This window comes from Lytechinus pictus, chromosome 9 (genome assembly GCF_037042905.1).
Source record: "Lytechinus pictus isolate F3 Inbred chromosome 9, Lp3.0, whole genome shotgun sequence".
Taxonomy (NCBI): Eukaryota; Metazoa; Echinodermata; class Echinoidea; order Temnopleuroida; family Toxopneustidae; genus Lytechinus; species Lytechinus pictus.
In genome coordinates this window covers 435,468-456,145 of record NC_087253.1, presented here as the reverse complement: position 1 = coordinate 456,145, position 20,678 = coordinate 435,468, and positions in this window count along the sequence as shown.

Sequence of the window (20,678 nt, the reverse complement as noted above, 5' to 3'; positions counted from 1 at the left end):
GTAATGTAGAGTCAATAAGTTGACAATAAAATCAAATTATTTCATGGAAAATACATTTGAATATCATGAATATTGATAACAATATTCTAGGAAATTATTTAGACTATAATTTTTTGTATATCTAAGTAAATATCACTTGGACTTAATAGTCACTGACCACACAGCATATTTTTATAGGAGGGGGGGGGGGGGAGCGAACACTGTATGGTCTCTCATTGACTGTGTGGTATCTAGTCTTAAATATATACATGTACATTTTGAGATAACTACTCCTAATATGGAGCATAAAATTTAGCTTTTATCCTCCAAAAAAATCCCCAAAATGCTTTTGAGAGGAATGTAGGTGTTTTGCTAGTTGTATTGAGCTAGAATTATTGAGGTATGAATTTATTAAGTAGTGAATTAGCATGTTATCATTTAAGAGTCAAATTTTCACCACATCATGTTTTAAAGAAGCAACAAACCAAAATCATGTACATAAACATGAAAATAACCATCCGAGTGTGATTTTTTGCATGGTCAACCGCCCCTCACTTTCAAATTGTTCCACGGCCCCTTTGAAGGAAAACTGATGAAAGGAGAGATGTCTTGTCTAGGGGAGTGTTTTGTTAAGCATCTTGTCAGTGATTTTCTCTGAGCCAATCAGATATAAGGATTTCAGGAGCTTATAACAATAGTCAATCAAAATCACAGACTGCTCCCCTGGGCTGCTCCCTAAGCCTCTACCGACGAATGTAGAAGGCAGCAACATATGGCAGTGTTGCTATCAGGAAGATCCACTGCGCTCAGATATTACTGTTTTTTATTGATAATGAAACCTCCAAGAAAACATGTTTTATGATAGGTATTTTTGTATTTACGCTGCGGTTTTGAATTTCGCGTGAAACGTGTCACCCCACTGAGAGCATTTCCATAGCAACAAGATCGCTTTATGTGAAGTAATTTTGAAAACCACTTTGGTGTGATCAATTGGGAATGCTAGCAAAGCGATCTTCCAAACAGGTTTCCTGAATAGGTTTCCAGTAAACTAGTATGAGAAAGCCCAAAGAGAACGGCCTCATAGACTTGGTCTGTCATTGATGTGGCACTAAGGCGGATGAGCAGCGATAAATGTTCAAAGTTAGAATTTTAATTTTCACTTACAGTGTAGATTGTAGTATGGAAATCTAAATAATTATGCTATATCCACAAATCCAACCCAGATTTTTGTCTCACCTGCATAGCAGCGTGAGACTATACTAGGCGCCGCTTTTCCGACGGCGGCGGCGTTGGCGATGGCGGCGGTGGCGTCAACACCAAATCTTAACCGAAGGTTATGTTTTTGAAATGTCATCATAACTTAGAAAATATATGGATCTGATTCATGAAACTTGGACATTATAGTAATCAAGTATCACTGAACATCCTGTGCAAGTTTCAGGTCACATGATTAAGGTCAAAGGTCATTTAGGGTCAATGAACCTTTGCCATAATGGGGGTATCTGTTGAATTACCATCATAACTTTGAAAGATTATGGATCTGACTCGTGAAACTTGGACATAAGAGTAATCAAGTATCACTGAACATCCTGTGTGAGTTTCAGGTCACATGATCAAGGTAAAAGGTCATGTAAGGTCAATGAACTTTGGCCATGTTTTTTTGTTGTTGAATTACCATCATATCTCTGTAAGTGTAGTGGTCTAGATCATAAAACGTGGACATAAGAGTTACCAAGTATCACTGAACATCTTGTGCGAGTTTTAGGTCACATGACCAAGGTCAATTGTCAATGGATATTGGCCATGTTGGGGGTATTTGTTGAATTACCATCATAACTCTGTAAGTATATTGGTCTAGTTCATAAAACCTGGACATAAGAGTCGTCAAGTATCACTGAACATCTCATGCTAGTTTCAGGTCGCACGACCAAAGTCAAAGGTCATTTAAGGTCATTGAACTTTGGCCATTTTAGAGGTAATTATTAGATTGCTGTCATAACTTTCAAAGTTTATAGATATAGTGTATAAAATGTGGATATAGGGGTAATCAAGTATCACTGACAAGTTTTAGATCACATTATCAAGGTCAAATGTCAATGAACGTAGTATTGTATCATATGAATGGTGTTTTTTTGTGAATAATTATTAAAAGGTTGTTTTTCAAAGTCAGCAGTGCTGCTTCATATTGAATCGCGTGATGCAGGTGAGACCGCCATAGGCATTCCACTTGTTGTAATCCATCAGGCAGGATCTAATACGGCCACTACGCTAGCAAAACCAAGTCCTAGTCTAACGTAAGACCTAATATTAGACCGGAATTATCTTGTTCAGTATCAAGCTTCATGTATGTATATTTCCACGGGTCTTGACTCAAGAACTATCAAGGGGCGAAGGTCTATGTTACATCTTCTATTTTCTTTCCATAATTTTTCAAAACATGGTGTTAGCATGCATGCAGCCAACCATAGCCTACCTCAGCAGGACTGGGCTGGGCGCCTGCCGGCGCAGTTATGCCAGCAATGGTGCTTGTATACTCAAGAGGTGGTGCTGGATTGTGTAAGCGCATGAATGTTGTGCAGCGAAATTTAGATGAAGAATGTATCAACATCACGTATCCTTGTTATAATATTGATGAATACGCAAAGTCATAAAACCGTTGTCACCACCATGTAATATTTTAGGAAAAATACAGGGACAAATATTTCATATTTTAAAGCTAAATTATAGTAGTTGCAGTAAACACTGATTTCGTGAGAAAGTCTGTAAAACCAAAGTTAAGTATTACTATATCATCGTGGATCTAGATCTGGTACAGTTACATAAACTGAACTCTGTGAAATCATAAAATCTAAGCTGAAAAACGATCACACTGAAGATCGCCAACACAGATAGGCACACGTGGGACATTATATTATTATTGCTGGAATAACGACCCGAATCCGCGCTTATTTTGCTTATTTCTCAGCATTTACACAATTTCTTCCAGAATCCTTTGGCACATATTTTTTATTCATACAAACAGACACTTGGGTGGTCATTAAATTGGATTCTGTAAAAAGTCATTTTGAGATCGTTACCACAACTGGCATTTACCTTTAAAACATGATATTTGATGTAAAAACTTTATAAAAAAATAATGAAAAAGAGGTAATGAAAATAAATCAACTCTACAATCTACCGGTCCGAAAAATATTGCTCTGAGAGGATTGTGGTGGTCACAAAATGAGCTTGGCAAAATCTGGGTGAAATTAGCAGACTGGTTTATTTATGACAGAATTTCATCCTGATTTTTACTGAAGATTTACAAAAAAATTTAGACAATAATTTAGTGACAGTTTTATTTTCAAAATGTGGTACATTATTATTCCATTTGTTTGTATATTTTTTGTTTCTATTATTTGAATCTGGTATGTCATAATCTGTTAGTTTACCTCTCTTTTTGCTCTTACTCCGTGAGTGTATTGTATCGGTTCATGGTTTCGTTGACATGACTAACAAATCGTTCACGCACTTCAATTGTAAGTTTGTATCGAGTGGACCTTCCTAATAGCAACACTGCTGTGTGTTGCTGCCCTTTACGTTTGTTGGTCTCTACTGGTAAATTCAGTTGTTGCTCTAGCTGTGGATCAATTGGGCACATGAGAGTAATTCATCCGCGCGCAAATCATGCCGGACAAGTAATGATCACATGACTTTATTGATTAAAATGATTCATTAGAAATAGGCAAAATGTTTGTATATCAAAATATAAATGATAGAAACAATGTCATGTCCATACTCTTTAATAATTAAGGCCTTCGGGGAGGTTAGACTGCATTTTTTAAAATTTAATTTTAATTATTATTATCCACAATGCAGTTTGGGTATTTCTGGCAATGACCTGTTGTTGTTGTTGTTGTTATCTTGGGTTTTGAGGCGCGTGTCATTCAGATATGAATATTTACGCCTATGATCAATTTGTCGTTTTGTGGTTATAAAATTTGACGCATAATGGATTAGCGCTGCTTTCAGCAAATTTGAATGAGATCGTGAAAGGCGGCTCATCACAAATCCTTGATTGTTTGAATAGTATTTTCTGACCGAAATTACGGTTAGTCTTATTTCAGGCAATTTAACTTTTCATTGAGCTGGACAAGTACCCAATTAAGATATCTAGTTTTAATGTACTGTTAATTGTGACTAATGTCAGGGAATTAAAGCCAAATCTATCGTGGGATTGATTTTTTATGATTTTTTTGATGAGCTATGATTTAACACGTGAGTGAATCGGGGTTAGTAATACTCATGTGAGCCCTATAAGGTAGAAACTACTATACTGCCCTCTCTTGGTGGAATAATGAAAAGTATGCTTGATCAGTAAAATACTGCAGAATATTCTTTACAGAATAAAACGAAAGCATTTCCTTAACCCTGGGAAAATAGGTGGGGTTAAGTGTGGAAGGGGGGGGGGGCGGGGGCGGTTGTCTTGGCTTGGCCCCTCCAATTTCCTGGGTTTAAGCTTAGCCCACTTTGGTCTCAGACAATATTCAACCAAGATAGTCTAATACAGTAAATAGCAAAGTACAAGGTGACCCTCCTAAGAAGCAGGGTTAGTCAGTAATTTGAAACCGAACTTGTGAAAACAGGATAAGGGAAGTGGAGGTAAGTATCAACCAATCACAGAATTCAAAAGTTCATGTTAAAAGCACGCTGTGTTACAAAAAAAATCATCAATATTCAGGAGCTTTGCCATACATATGTAGTCCAGGGTTTAAAGGCGTTGAACCCTCGGTTATTAAAGCAATTAGTGTGTGGTTAAGAAAGACAGTATGAAACTCCTAAAAGCTATATTATAGCTCCATGGAGTAACCAACACACTTGTAGATATTAAATTGACACATTTCGAACCGCAACAAATCCATAGAAGGCATATTAACACAACTGCTTCCATTCACATTTACTGATAGATTTGAAAATCTCTTTGAAGGTATGCCATAAAGATTTCAAAATGAGATCATACCAAATGCAATAAAATGATCACCCATGTGTCTGTTTGCATGTTGGGTGCTCAAAGCACTCCTCAATAAATATGCATGGGATTCAGATGTCAGATATTTTTCCAAGAAATAGTAATTATACCATGCCCACATCTGTGTTGGTTATCTACAATATCAGATATAGATCCATGATGACATTTCATCTTGGTTTTACAGACTTCTATTAGTGTTTACTGCAACTACTTTAAATAATCTTTAAACAATGAGATTACCATAAGAGAGTTTATGCATTGATTGCAAAGGTAAAATTAAGCCTACTTGAAGCTTGACCTTAAAAACAGAAAGAAAAAAATCTAATTATGGAACTGCCAAGTACCAAAACAGGAATTGAGTGGTTATATCCAAGGATTTAATAACAAGGGGGGAATGTACACACTGTACAGTAAGTCCCTTTCTCTCAATGAATAAATGATACTGAGGGTTCTAAACCAGAAGGCTGCCCTCTTAGACCGTTGGATGGGCAAGGAAAATGTCTCGAGTTTTTCATTTCCATGGGGTGCCTCATGCAACCACACAAAAACAATGTAACTAGGGGTAATTGAGGGTGCTGAAAGCAATTATGAATGTTGCCATCCATAAAAAAGTGCTCCTCTTAAAGATAACAGCGCTCAAATATATTCATTTTGGTGTAGATTTCATATTACAGTCCCACGGCTTTGTCTTGTTTTGGAAATATGATTTCTTGCACAAGTGTGCCAAGTCATTCTAAATTAATATTCATTTCATAATCTAAACTTTAATATATGCATCAAATAGCTTTTAACTACATATTCTCAGATTTAGGAGTAATATTTCATTTTGATCATGTTAAAAATTGAAGAATTGTTGGATATATACATGTATACAGCCATTTCCCTGTACAGCACTACTACGTAGTGCACATAATGTTGTATGACATGGAATTATTTAGCGGGGGAGGGGCCGTAGGTCCAGTCAAGAAGTTTATGACTGAATGATTTTCTAAAATGTTTGAAAATATTAGAGATGGATAATGAAAACATTTGAGAAATTTCCCTTGGGGGGGGGGGGGGCCACAAGAGTGGTCATATTTCCTCTCATGTACAAATATTAAGAATGATGAGAGTCTTCAGCCCCCGCACTTTTTTCCAAAACCATATACAAAAACGTAAAATGACCATCTGATTACGATTTTTTGCATGGTCAGCCCCCCCTTTCAAAACTGTTCCGCTGCCTCTGCAAAATATAACACACATACATTCCAAATTTCCAATGCATCTGAATTTAACTTTTTATACATGCCAACAAAAGGGGAAGGGGAAGGACAAAAGTGAATCCACCTCCCTTCCGTCAAATTCTTGTGGAAAAGAAAATAAAAGTATCAGAACCTAAAAGAAGAGAGAAAACGGATTCACCAAAAATATTTACATGTACCAATGTATTCTCATATCCAAAAACAATGTTAAAAAAAATTCTTCCATTAATCAGTCACAATCAATCATGCATTTCACACTTGCTATGTGACAAACTTCACAATAAATACTGAAGAGCAATTTTTTTTTTACTTTGATTAGAATTTAGATCAATTTGTCTTCCAACTGTAATGGTATTCATAAACATGACAATATGACTATCATTGTTAAAGGACAAGTCCACCCCAACAAAAAATTGATTTGAATAAAAAGAGAAAAATCCAACAAGCATAACACTGAAAATTTCATCGAAATCGGATGTAAAATAAGGAAGTTATGACATTTTAAAGTTTCGCTTAATTTCACAAAACCGTTTTATGCACATCCTGGTCGGTATGCAAATGAGGAGACTGATGACGTCATCCACTCACTATTTCTTTTGTATTTTATTATATGAGATATGAAATATTCTAATTTTCTCATCATTGTCAAGTGAAACAGTGATTAATTCCTCCCTGAACATGTGGAATTAGCATTGTTTAATACTTTATGGTTCAGTCAAGTCGGTCCCTATCGTCAAATCTGTAAAAAAATGAAATATTGTATAATTCAAACAATAAAAAACAAAAGAAATAGTGAGTGATGGACATCATCGACTGACTCATTTGCATGTCACTGAGTGGTGCATATCACTGTTTTGTGAAAAATAAGCGAAACTTTAAAATGCCATAACTTTTTAATTTTACATCCGATTTTGATGAAATTTTCAGTATTATGCTAGTTTGATTTTTCTCTACTTTCAAATCAACATTTTGCTGGGGTGGACTTGGCCTTTAAGAAACATAATGCTTCTTTTGATACTTGTTTAGGGGTCCAATTCAGGGAATACTTGCCAAGAGTATCATCTTGTTTCCAATACTTGTTAAGGGTAAGGTTTCACACGCCAATACTTGTTAAGGGGTGCATTTTCAGAATGTGGAAAATACTTGTTTAGGGTGCTTTTTGAGATCCCATGGTCGTCCATGGTATCCACTCGTCAATGGAAGTGGCCCCCCCTTTCTGGGGTTGCACGAATAGCTATTTTTATTCCAAAGTCCCAGGTAGTCTACACCAACAAATGCAGCAAGGGCTTAAATTTGTTCCAGCTCTTTACTTGAAAGAAATTTACTGGCCGTCTCTCCTTGGGTAAGACGTGCATGTAGCATATATTTGCTGGTGGTAAAATGTCATTTTCGCTGTCAGAAGACAACAAAGACGACAACATCTTATCCACCATCGTAGATTCTATATTACGTAGCGCATATACAGCGAATAAAAAAATAAATGTGAACGAGGCTACATACATTGTACACGTTTGCATGTGCTCACGGAAGTCCTTAACACACGGGGTGAATGGCAAAATTTCCAGTCGAAACAATGGTACGATTTTGCATATTCTAATTTTGAGCGTAGGAGCAGAATTCAGCTATTGTACTCACTCATAATATTTTTCATATTATCATGTCCAAGAACCGTGGATGCATTTGCTACCCCACGGAAAGTCACAATTTAAGCGACCATCCCACAGTCTATCTTGGTTGAGTTATGAATAGTCAGCCTCTACTGGACACACTACTAATAGGTTCCGGTTATATCGAGGAGTTCCCCCTGACCCATACCTAAAATGACATCATTCAATGAAATAAGTTTATATAACTTTTTTTTAGCACATGAATGTGAATTGGGACTATTACTGCTTCACATACATGTAAGTCCAGTTTAGGTAGTATCATTTGATCCTTTTAGTATTTTGGTGACTTAATTAGCTGCCTAACAAAATACCTATCATCACTATTGCTGCATGTGTGTGTGTGTGTATTTGAGTTTGAGTTTTGTCAGATATGTGTATCAATCAGATATGATAATTTACGTCTGGGACCGACCTTTTAACGTCACCATCCGAAAGACGTGACCAGGGCTCGAACCTCGAACCTCTGCATCAATTTGTAACTTCCCCACATAGCTTGGATAACAGGGACACGCCACAATGCCCTGCTAAGTTTCAGAGTAGTCTTGGTTTCAGGCCCCCTACTGAGAGAAAGAGCTGAAAAACATATATTCTCAGAAAGTCAAGGATATTTGACGAACCCTTAATGAAAAATATATGAATTGTGTCATTATTAAGTAAATATTAACACTTACTTTTAGTGAATTTATGAATTCTCATTTTTAACATATATGAGCCTAAGGAGAAATGTTTTAGTTGTGTGTTGCCTTAAGATTTTTGGGAATACTTCTATGTGATCAAATGAGCTTTATACCAACATCTATGTCAACAGTTGTGAAAGATACAAGCAAAAATGAAAAACATAGGCCGACTGCAATTTTTGTTCTAAAAAATGTGATTTCAGGAAATATGAAGCATGACATTCTTTCAAGGTACAATGTATGTTTTCCAAGCAATTAAAGATGATGTGAGCTTTGTGTGTTGGATGTTTCCAAGATACTTAGCTTTCACTATTTCACATTTCATCAACATGTTCCTATATGTAAACTGTCAAAATTATAAGTTTTACAATACATCTACTGTATATCTTAATTTTAAACTGCTCATTATAAAAAATATAAATTTAATAAAGCAAACATTAAAATTAAACAAAAACAGATAAATCCAAGAGACCTTGCACTGGACAAGAGCAATTCCCACATTATTTATTGTAAAACAACAAAAAGATCATCTTGTAACACAAAACCATGTTTAATGGTACATGTTAGCAAATTTATAAGCAATATGTCATAAAGCCTTTCTTCAAAATGATTCAATATTTTACTCTAGTATTGCTTCAAAGAGTTGCAGTGCAGCAATTTAGTAGTACCACTCTGAGTCAAAAGAGTATAGTGACCTCTGTTAATTTGTTGGGAGGGATGTTTTTTACATTGTCAATTACATTGACAGTATGAGAGAATTCTATGAATATTAATCATAGAATTATCTGTGGAAAGTGTGACAGTTATTAGGAAAGCAATTATCATTGTGGCTAGCTGTGATTAGTATGCAAGGAGTTATTACCAATGGTATAAAGCGTTCAGACTCACAAAAAGGTTATGCCAATGATTGGCATTTCTCCAGAAATATAATTTTGGGAAGCATATAAATTGTAGAATAAATTCTAAAAGCATGTACAAGTCAAATGTCTGATGTGGTCATCTATTCACATACACTAGATATCTTGAGCTACCAACAATGCTCGTTCAGCAAAGTGGGACTGAATTTTCTACATTTCTAATAAAAGTTTGACCACCCCCCCCCAAAAAAGCACTTTGCTTTCAGGTCCACTCATTAACAATGATATTTAAAACTAAGACCAAATTATCAGCTTATGGGAATATTAATGCTAACATTCTGACCATAGCCTGCAGCACCTATAAAAAGAACCTGTTTCACTCATGCATAAAGTCATGTTACCGCCCTTCATGTTTTATTGTCCTATTATACAGACAACTGATTAAAATCTTTCAGATTGTGATCAGGATTATCTTTTTTGATTGATCATGCTAGATTTATGACTTCTACAATCTACATAATGTATGATGTCATCACCCTACAGCTGGGGTAATAATATCCAAGTCCATTGAAAGCGCATAGAGACATTATTCATAATGTGATATGTGCTATACAAGAACTGTATGTTATTATTATTAGGCTTGTCAATACACACACCAAACTGTTTGATACTCTGATACAGGATATATAATTTAAATAGTGAAATGCGTCTTACACTGTATGATCACCACACAAAGTTCACCCTGACAAAAAGTTTATTTAAAAAATAGAAGAAAAAATGATTAAAAATATTGTCGAAGGTTTGAGAAAAATCCATCAAAAATAAAAAAGTTATTAGAATTTTAATTATTTGATTTGTGAAGTCATATGCGAGCAGCTTTCCTATATATCGTATGGTAAAAAAAACAAAGAAATTTCATTTTCTCAAAAAAATTGAAAATGGTTTTTACTGTATCTTCAGAATATCAATATTCAAATCATTTCACACCTGTTCCTAAAAAACAAAACAAAAAAAAACATGTCATCACAAACCATTAAAATATTCAAATTTGTGCAGTTAATATTACACAACATATGGGGCAGCTGCTCGTTTATTATGTCACAAATCCCAAACTTAAAATTCTAATAATGTTCTTAATCTTTGAAGGTTTTTCCTCAAACCTTCTTCAATATTTTTAATGATTTTTTTTTGTGCTATTTTTTTACAATAAACTTTTTCTTCCCATTTAAACCCAGTCACATATGGATCCGGATCTGATTGGGGGGGGGGGGGGGTGAGGCAAGGAGTAGAGTGTGGAGGTCCGGCAAATGCCTTGGGCAACCTTGGGGGTCTGTGGGTGTTGACTGGGAGGCCAACGCTGCAGTTATGGGAGGTCAAAAACATCTGATGTCCTCCTTGAATTGCTTCGTTGGCTGAGTAATCCAGGATTGTCTGTGCTTCTATGCTGACACCCTGATGGTCTGTGTAGATTCCATGCCTTGCTGGCATTGTCCCTGTAGATCAGGGGTTCTCAAACTTTTTCTTTGAAGGGCCAGATGAGACTCCAAGTAAACCTGAAAGGGCCAAGGTGAAGTGGATACAAAAAAAATGTGCGTGAAGCGCAAAGACCCATGCGGTCGGGGTCCTAGATGCTTTTTTGTGCAATCTGGCCCTTATTTTGGGAGCATTTAATCCAAACAAATTTATAATAGTTTCATATGGAACGCAGGCAAAAAAAAAAATCGAAATACAGCGAGAGTCAATATTAATGATAACAAAATTGTATTACTTTGTTAAGAAAAGAAATCTAAATTGTACCTATAAATACCTGGTATTGGGGAGACAGATAATGTCTTGAAGTATCAAAGTAGAATGAATAATAGAGCATGTCTGTTGTAGACTCTAACAAGGATGTCAGTCTCCTAGTCACTTTCAACATGGGAAAAGTGACACTGTCTGTCAGCAACAAGTTGCTTGAACCTTGGCACAAAAGGTATAATTACCAGATGAAGGCACTGGTGCAAATGTTCACTGGTCAAAAGACAAGTTGCTTCGGTATGACTAGTTAGTTCTTTAAAAATGTTCATTGTGGAAAATGCACTTTCGCACCTGTATGCAGATCTAAACATGGTGAGAACAGCGCTGGTCATCTAATAAGAAAGTAGATCGAACAGACAGAAAAGACTCCACTAAACTTTGTTTAAAAGTGAAATTTATTTGACTGCCATTACTTTTATTACGGTTAGGTCTACATGGATACACAATGTAATTATATTGAGCTATGTTTCTTATCATGACTAAAGTGATAAAAAAAAACCCAGCAGAGTCTCGCGGGCCGGATTGAGAATCTCCGCGGGCCGGATCCGGCCCGCGGGCCGTAGTTTGAGAACCGCTGCTGTAGATCATTGTAATCACCGGGTAGATGCCTTGTTAGTACCGTGTGTACTGTCATCAATGCTCCTCAATGCTTAATCTGGGGCAAAATTGTGCATTGCAGTGTAGATCCTTGAGAATGCATGTTTATATGTGACTGGGGCTTGAGCCATCTCAGTTCAATCTCCTCTCATCAGAAGCAGACCCCTTTTACATTCTTGAAATGACTAACAATCATTCCTCTTTATTCAGGTCAATGACCTTATGAGATGAACTCTGCATGTCTAAATAATCAGACCAGTAGCGTACGCAGAATTTTTTAAAGGGAGGGGTGGGGGGGGGGGGGGTTCAAGCTGAATGAATTGACAACCCCCCCCCCGCAAAAAAGGTCTTCACCTCTAATTTTAGGTCGTTTCCTACCCCCAAAAAATTGAAGAAAAAAAAGGGTCTTCCAAATTCTTTTAGGGGGGGGGGGGGGTTGGGCCAGGGTGCTACATAAGCACTTGCCCGATTGCCCTGGGCAAGTAAAAGTTAGAGTCAGGCAAGTGTTATGAAGTAAAGACCGAAACTACTTGCCTGCGAATGGAGCAAGCAAAATTCTCACAGAATGACCAAAATTAGGGTCGATATGATATTGACCCTAATTTTGGTCATGGCAGGCAAGATAAATTCACCTTGGAAAAAGAAATGCAATAACAAGGTAGATCAGTTCATGTCAAAAGAGAGAAATGGTCAATGGTTTATAAAACCGCAAAATTTTCTTTTGAAGAGGTAAAAATTTTGTTTTTTCAAGGATTAATTTTTTCGGGCAAGTGAAATAGATTTTTGGGCAAGTATATTCCAACTATTTAAAAATTTACTTGCCCGTCTGGGCAAGTGCTTCTAAAAAGTTGTGTAACACCCTGGGTTGGGCATAAAAAAAAATAAGGGGGGGGGTTGAACCTCTGTAACCACCCCCTCCCCCTGCGTACGCCACTGAATCAGACCAGGTTTCCATAGATTTTGAGTGTAACTTTGTTTTAATACCAAGATCTTGGAATGTCAAAACCCAGTCATTTTAAATTCTTTTCCAAGATAAAAGGAAAATAATAAGAGAAAGTGGGGAGGATGGCAGAATTTACTACATTCTTGGAGAATGATTGAATCTGATACCCTCTTCACACTGGTTTTTAAATTTATCCCTATGCTGTCATGGGACGGCGACACCGCTATAAACCCGCTATAAATACATCCACAGTAGAAAAGTTATCCTGGCACAGTCCTGGGATAAATTTCATGTACCCGTTCACACTGCAGCAAGTGATTTTGATGACCTCCCTAACAGAACATGTGTAGGCTTGTGACCCCATGAGTATCCCGACTCTGATACACTGGAAATACTTGAGGGCGGGAAATCATATTGAAAGACTAGTCATAACCAACGGCGGAAATCTCTCCCAAAGGTAGGGGGGACCAGGGGCTGGAAAAATTGACAAGCAAAAAAAAGGTTATCACTCCAATTGTAAGGTCTTTTCGACCAAGAGAAATTTGACAAGCAAGGAAAAAAAAAGAGAAAAGGTTATCACCCCCAAAAATTAGGTAATCTCGTCCAAAATACATGTTTTATTTTGATTTTGTATTATGTTTCTTTCTATCAAAAAAGACCAAAAATAGTAGGGGGGACATTAATATTGTGTCCCCCTACTATTTTGGGTAGGGGGGACACGTCCCCCCTTGGATTTCCGCCCATGGTCTTAACCACTAGACAACGACGCCCCCACTTTATAGTAAACATATCACAAGTGGATTATCCTGGCGTTGTAGCAGTGTGCCTTCACACTGGAGGAACAATCACAGGGCTGTCCCGCTGCTATTACTATGGCTTGCCTAGTGATAGTTTCAGGGACTCAGTTTAATAATTATGAGGGGAGCAATAAAAAGCTCTCCTAGAACTTTTAAGGAGAGCGGTAGAGGAGCACTGCAAAAAGCTCTTCTTCAACATACAAGGGGAGCATTTTGTCCAATTAACAAAACATGGAGGAAATATATGTACTAAGTTACAATCAACAACCAAAGGAAGGAAACAATCGAATATGCAATATTTATGCTGTACCTCATTGAACATGTTATTGTAATTCTTGAAATATAATTGTTTTACAATGTATTGTAATTAGGTTAGATTGTGTGTTATAAAACCTCCTAGAGTGAGGTTTTGACTTTGGCTAAAAGTTAAGTTACTTACAATTTTTTTTTTTTCGGGGGCTCCATTTAAAAATTTTTGTCAAATTTCGGGGGCTACTTTTTGCATTTCGGGGGCTATTTTTAAATGCTCTTTTTTGTATTTTGAGGAATACCTGTTCACTTATTAATGAATTATATTACTTTTTGTTTGATATTGTATGATTTTTAAAGTTATTTTTTCATGCTTAGAATCTTGGATGTGGGTGTGTGTGGGTGTGTGTGTGTGTGACTGTGAGTTGGACTTGGATATAAATGAATTCAATATCTAATTTCTACTCCGTCTATTCCAGTACAATACCCTGTACTCGGCCATGTACATGTAATAAAGGCCCACATACCCTAACTTTTCCTGAAGTTCTTTGAAAACGCAGATCTCCATGAAAATTGCATTTCTCTCTGGGGGAGTCTAAATTCGGTGAGAATGTATTCATTAAGAACTTAAATATACATGACAATGAAGAAATCATCAAACTTTATTGGCAGTTTTGAATAATATACCTGAAATGTAAACTCTGTCTGAAACAGAAAATCACCATCATTGAGGCCTTTACTGAGCGAATTGTCCCCCAGAGCTCTGGCAGAGAGACAGAGCTCCGACTGGCTAGCTAGAACAAGCGCCAATGCGTGCGCGAGCCTGCCGCCGGCCTTGTAAAATAGATGGAGCTTTATTTGATGATTTAATGTCTGATATTTACCTCATCCCCTAGAAAAAGAAAACAAATGATTTTTTAGTTATAATTAATGAATAAGGTAACTTATTTTGGATGTTAATAGGCCGTTTTGAAAAGCAAAGCCGAATGACAACTCACCAATGCTAGGTTACTAGACTCCGTAATTCGAATGATTTTATCACAGAATTGTGATATCTGTAGGGGAAACATGTGCATTCGAAATTGCACATGGTGGTAGTCATAATGGACCCCTTTACATCAAACTGTTTCCCGACCGTTGCGTTAATTTTTTTTCCATACCTGGTACCATGTGTATGGAAATACGTGGTACAGAAAAAAAGACGCATAATTTGAAACTGCGCTCCTCGCTATTTTCAAGGTTTATTCATGATTTTGAGTGTGGATTTTGGATGATTTTTAAATGGTAAGTGGAGCTCGTACATATGGCGCTAGTGGGCCGTAGAGTTGTTATCACTCGGCAGTATAATTTCGGGGGCGACATTCAGATTTCCGCGCAGCTCAGCGATCGCGAGGCGCGCTATTAATCGCGCTACCTAAATTGGATTAAGGCGCGCATGTAGCGCGCGATCGCTCTCGCGCGCCTTAAAATCGAGTCCCTGTAGTTTGTTGTGGAGTTATAGCGAGGCGAGGTTATCCCAGGGTAGTTTTCTTATGTTAACCATTGTTTCTGAATCGTAATCACTACTTGGGAAGTAGTGGCCAATCAGCAAGTGTATCATTTGCATCAATGATCCCCGTTCCTCAGAAGCGAACATTCCTGGTCACATGATGTCATCAGCATCAAAAGTAGATACTGGCACATCAGCATGCTCATGTATTAATTCACGTCTCCACCAGTGAAGTTGCTCTATAGTGTGTTCACCCGGCTCTCACCAACTCTCTTCATCAACTACAGTAGTATCTTCTCAGGCACTACTTGACAAGGAATATAGCCAAGTCAAGGGGCTTTGTCAAAAGGCTAAAGTTAATAATGCTTAAATCTAGATTTAGATATATGTTTTTCTTCTGGAGCTAATATGAAAGGGGCATGGTGTTTACCTGACGTACATATATAATCCTTCCTGCTGGGGAGTTCAATGACATTTAGGAAAGTGCAACCCATGTATAATATGCTAATGCATTTCTTGAATATTTGATGTCCTAATTCTTTCTACACTTTCAATCCTCTTTCAGAGCATCACTTGTTATGTATATATATCATTACAATTTCTAGCTTCAATAATTGTATTTCTTCATTCAAGCTCCTTGTTAAAGAAACTAACTGAATTGTTGATATTAATTCTCCGCAGGGTGGAATTGCAATGAGAATAAAAATTTATTCTTATTCACCTTCAAAGGTGTTTTATGATAATCAATACATATTATAGTGTAAAGGCACCTTTGACATATATACCTCATTAGGAGTGAAAAACAAGAGTGAAAAGAGGGAGGGAATTAAAAGAATGAAACTCCACTATTAATATTTTATATTGGACCTTACATGAAGCCATAAGGTCTCCTACCTATTTTTTTTAATATGGGTTCAATCCTTAAATTACACGTTCTGTCACTTTTCAGAGAGTACACTTTGGACAGAAATAGATTTGACAACATCGGAACTTTTGCTGCCTGAAAATAATAAGTGGATGTGGGCAAATTGAACAGTTTGTTGCATTGATACAAGCGTTCTTGTACACAAAAATAGTATTAATCAATTAATGTCTAACAATGCATAAAAACACAGAACTTAGAGAAGGCATCTTATGACAGAATTGAAACCCTATTGTCACAAAAATTAGATTATCTGTAGCTATGGGGGTTTTCAGTTTTAAATAATTGCATTTTGCAAGTTATTCAGATGAGTAACAACGTCTTATGATGACTAAGATAAAGATACGAGGGCTTGAATCTGGAAAAACAAAACGAGACAGTAATTTTGGCCCTAAAATACCAGATATGGTAACTTTTGAGAAGTACATTGTAAATGTTTATTTCAATAAAAAAGTTATCTTGCAGGTTGCTCTAACAGTGCCCAACAGCTTGTCATTGTAGATGTAAGATTACATGTGAGACTTTTTCTAAAGAAACCCTGATCATAAAATAACCAAATTCAGGCTTAACTTAGACCATAATAATGATGATAATAATAATTGGCTTTTATATAGCGCAATATCAATCTATGACTGCTCCAAGTGCTTAAAAATTATTATTACCCAGTCACTGGATTCATAGCTTTTTATCAGCTTGTTAGGTGCACACTTGCTAAACCAACCACAATGATGGTTGTTTCCTACAGGTATGCAATTCCCACCTGGTTGAGAGTGTCAAAGTGTGGATTGACGCCTTGCCAAAGGATGCTAGGCCATGGTGGGATTTGAACACACGACCCTCTGATTACAGAGTCAGAACACTGCTTATGGCGCTTCCACTATGGTCTATTAGCGCTCAAATTATGAGAAGCAAAAACTGTCAAGATTTTGTTAAAACTTAGTTGGCTATTTTGGACATTTCTGGAGCCACATTGTCTTCTATCCATCTTGCTTTTAATTGCTGTTAAAGGTCAAGTCCACCCCAGATAAATGATGATTTGAATAAATAGAGAAAAATCCAACGAGCAAAACGCTAAAAATTTCATCAAAATCGGATGTAAAATAAGAAAGTTATGACATTTTAAAGTTTTGCTTATTTTTCACAAAACAGTTATATGCACATCTCAGTAACATGTAAATGAGACAGTCGATGATGTCCATCACTCACTATTTCTTTTGTATTTTATTAAAAATTAGAATATTTCATATTTCATATAATGAAATACAAAAGAAATAGTGAGTGGATGACGTCATCAGTCTCCTCATTTGCATACCGACCAGGATGTACATATAACTGTTTTGTGAAATTAAGCAAAACTTTAAAATGTCATAACTTTCTTATTTTACATCCGATTTTGATGAAATTTTCAGTGTTATGCTCGTTGGATTTTTCTCTATTTTTCAAATCATTTAATGGTTGGGGTGGACTTGTCCTTTAAGCAGAGTGTTGAAGTGTTTTGTGAAAATGTCATGTTGTTTGGAGTCCAGTGAATGCCTGATGGGAAATAATTAAAACTCTCTTCCCCCGTGGCCACTAAACACATAGAAATGTCAAAAGCTTTTGTTTTTAGTTTTCATTTTCACTTAGCTTGAGGGTTTTGTAGAAAAGCGTAAGGGGAATATGATAGTTGGCCACAAGAATTGGGTTAAATTATTCATGGTTTGCAAGTGATATCCCAGATGTAGATAGTTGAGTGGAGAAGGAAAAGATTTGGAAATCAATTTGGGAAGCTAAGGAAAAGTAATGTTATAGTCTAGTTTATGTTTGGATGTGATTATAGTGATGTAGAATAAATGAGAGAGAGAGAGAGAGAGAGAGAGAGAGAGGGGGGGGGGGGGGGGAGGGGAGGGGGAGAGAGAGTGGGAGGGAGGGAGAGAGAGAGAGTGGGAGGGAGGGGGGTGTAAGGACTGTGGGTATTACATGGGATTTTCCCGGGTTTTTTCCCCTAGAAATAGGATTTTGGAAATTATAACTATGATAATTTTTAAACGTTTTTCAAAATCTTAAAGCAAAATAGGATTTTTTTTACAATGAAGGTTGTCAGCTCTGCTTCCAATTCAAACTAGCTGATACAAAAGTTATGATGTGAAGAATGTGAAATAAAAATGTGTTTTACAGCATAAATTTTGCAATTTAATACAAGAATTAGACTTGATTGCGTTTGGTGCCCAAGCAAAGTAAAATATCTGTTTTTTATTTTTATTTATATCCAACCTATTCCAAAGTATTGAATGGGCTGAAACTTTTGGGGTATACATGTATTCTTTAATTGTAGCTTTCGGATATTCAATAACTAAATTTATAAGAAAAGTGCTCAAAGACAAGTTTGAAATGAAAAAAAAAAATCTCTGAGAGAGGTCGCTATGATTATTTAAAATTTTCAGAGAGAAGTGGCAGTTGGAATAAAATGTGTAGTATTGGTATATTAGATGCTACTCAATTACATTACGGACTATTGAACAAAGCTTGCTTTATAAACATACTTATTCTTTAATCATCCTGTATTTTATATTGTCAATCGTTTCATTTTTCAGAGAGTACACGTTGGATAGAAATCGATTTGACAACATCGGAACTTTTGCTGCCTGAAAATAATAAGTGGATGTAGGCAAATTGAACATAGTTTGTTGCATTGATACTTTACAAGTGTTCTTGTACACAAAAATAGTATTAATCAAGTGATGTAAAACAATGCATAAAATCTCTGAATTTGGAGAGGACGTTTTAGGACAGAATTGGCACACATTGTGGGTAATAATGATTTTCAAGTTTTTCTTGGCTTAATTTTTACATGTCACAGACACAGATTACAAGTGAGACCTTGCAGCTTAGATTTTTAATTGACATCAGTGTTAACCTATGCCTATAGCCCCAGACTATGCAGATGTCGGTGAGGCTTACATTTTACCCCTATCTATATACACAGAATAATTTTACTTCTCAAATTTGATTAGCATTTGTGGTTGGTAGAGAAAAGCTTTCAACTTGTTCTGTACAGTTCTATATAAAAAAATTGCCACGCAAGTGAAATTTTGTATAGCGGTCATAAAGTTATGAGGAGAAAATTTATTGCTTGATACAGTACATATAGTACAGAGTTAGGGGGAATGTTGCTCATGATAATTATCTTGAAGCTATGACCCAAACCGGACCCAAAAGTAAATTGACAAATCCCAAATGAAAGCTAATTATTACTACAAGACACAACAATGCAAGTTGTATGCATTTTTACTGCATACCAGCTGAGTATTTAAGAATAGCTGTTATTAGGTTTGAAAATAGACTTTCTTGTGTTTATCACCGGCCTTGAGACCATTACGTCATTCTGTGTTAGAAGTGTCGTGATTCAATAGGTTTGTAATTTTTCTGCTTTTCAGATTAAGCATTTGATTTTCTTCACTTCTATCACATAGTAATATCTTAAAGTGCTTTTCCTTCATGCTCAATTTGATTGAACCTAGTTGGACTACTTTTACCATGTTTCATTTTCTCCCAAATCCTCATTTAGTATGGTACATTTATTGTTTATCCTGTTTATAATCTGAATATGTATATATCGGTACTAAAAGATTATTATTACCGCTCTGTACAAATTCTTTGTAAGCCTTTTCGTTGATGTTAATTGATTATTATTCATGCTATTTGTGTTGATATGCTGTAATTGTATGCAACTCTTTATACAAACATGTGAATTAATTTTGTTGACAATTTAATGACCATTCGGGGGTCAATAAAAATATTTTTAAAGATGTTTTATTTTCCACTTTATATTTAACACAGCTTTCTACCTTTATCTACATTTTGATTTTGTGTAAAAGTAACAGTTTTTTATGACAAAGTAACTTAGGCCAAAGAAGACCCAATCAAAGAAATCACAAAAAACCTAGCGAGGATCCATCTGAGCACTAAATATTTTCATTGTCATTTTCCTCTGCGAATAGTACAAATTAATGATCTTTGTAAATTAAGGAAATATTTGATTTTTTTTACATACAGATGCATACAGACAGATATTAATTTGAGTTTTTCTTTGGCTGACAAGCAGTGAACATGCATAAAACTTACATTGTTTTACTTTGTAGCTTATAGAGAATACCATTTGTCAATTTCACTTTTAGCACCAGACTGCATGGGTTGTGTAACACCATGTAATTTCATAAGCTACATTGTACTTTATTATGATTCTACTGAGAATTATACCTTAAGCACAGGTTTTCTTGTTTTATCTTCTGGGCTTATTTTTGTGATTGTGTTTGAGGAAGGTGTGCTTTGATGTATGAGATTCCTCATCAGCCCAACAGTCTCAAGTCTGATCAGCTATCCTGGAGAAATACCAGAGTTTTTAAGAGACATGTTTACTTTGCTGCCCAACTTTGGCAAAAGGAAGCAAGTGACACATCAGTCAAATTTGAGTTA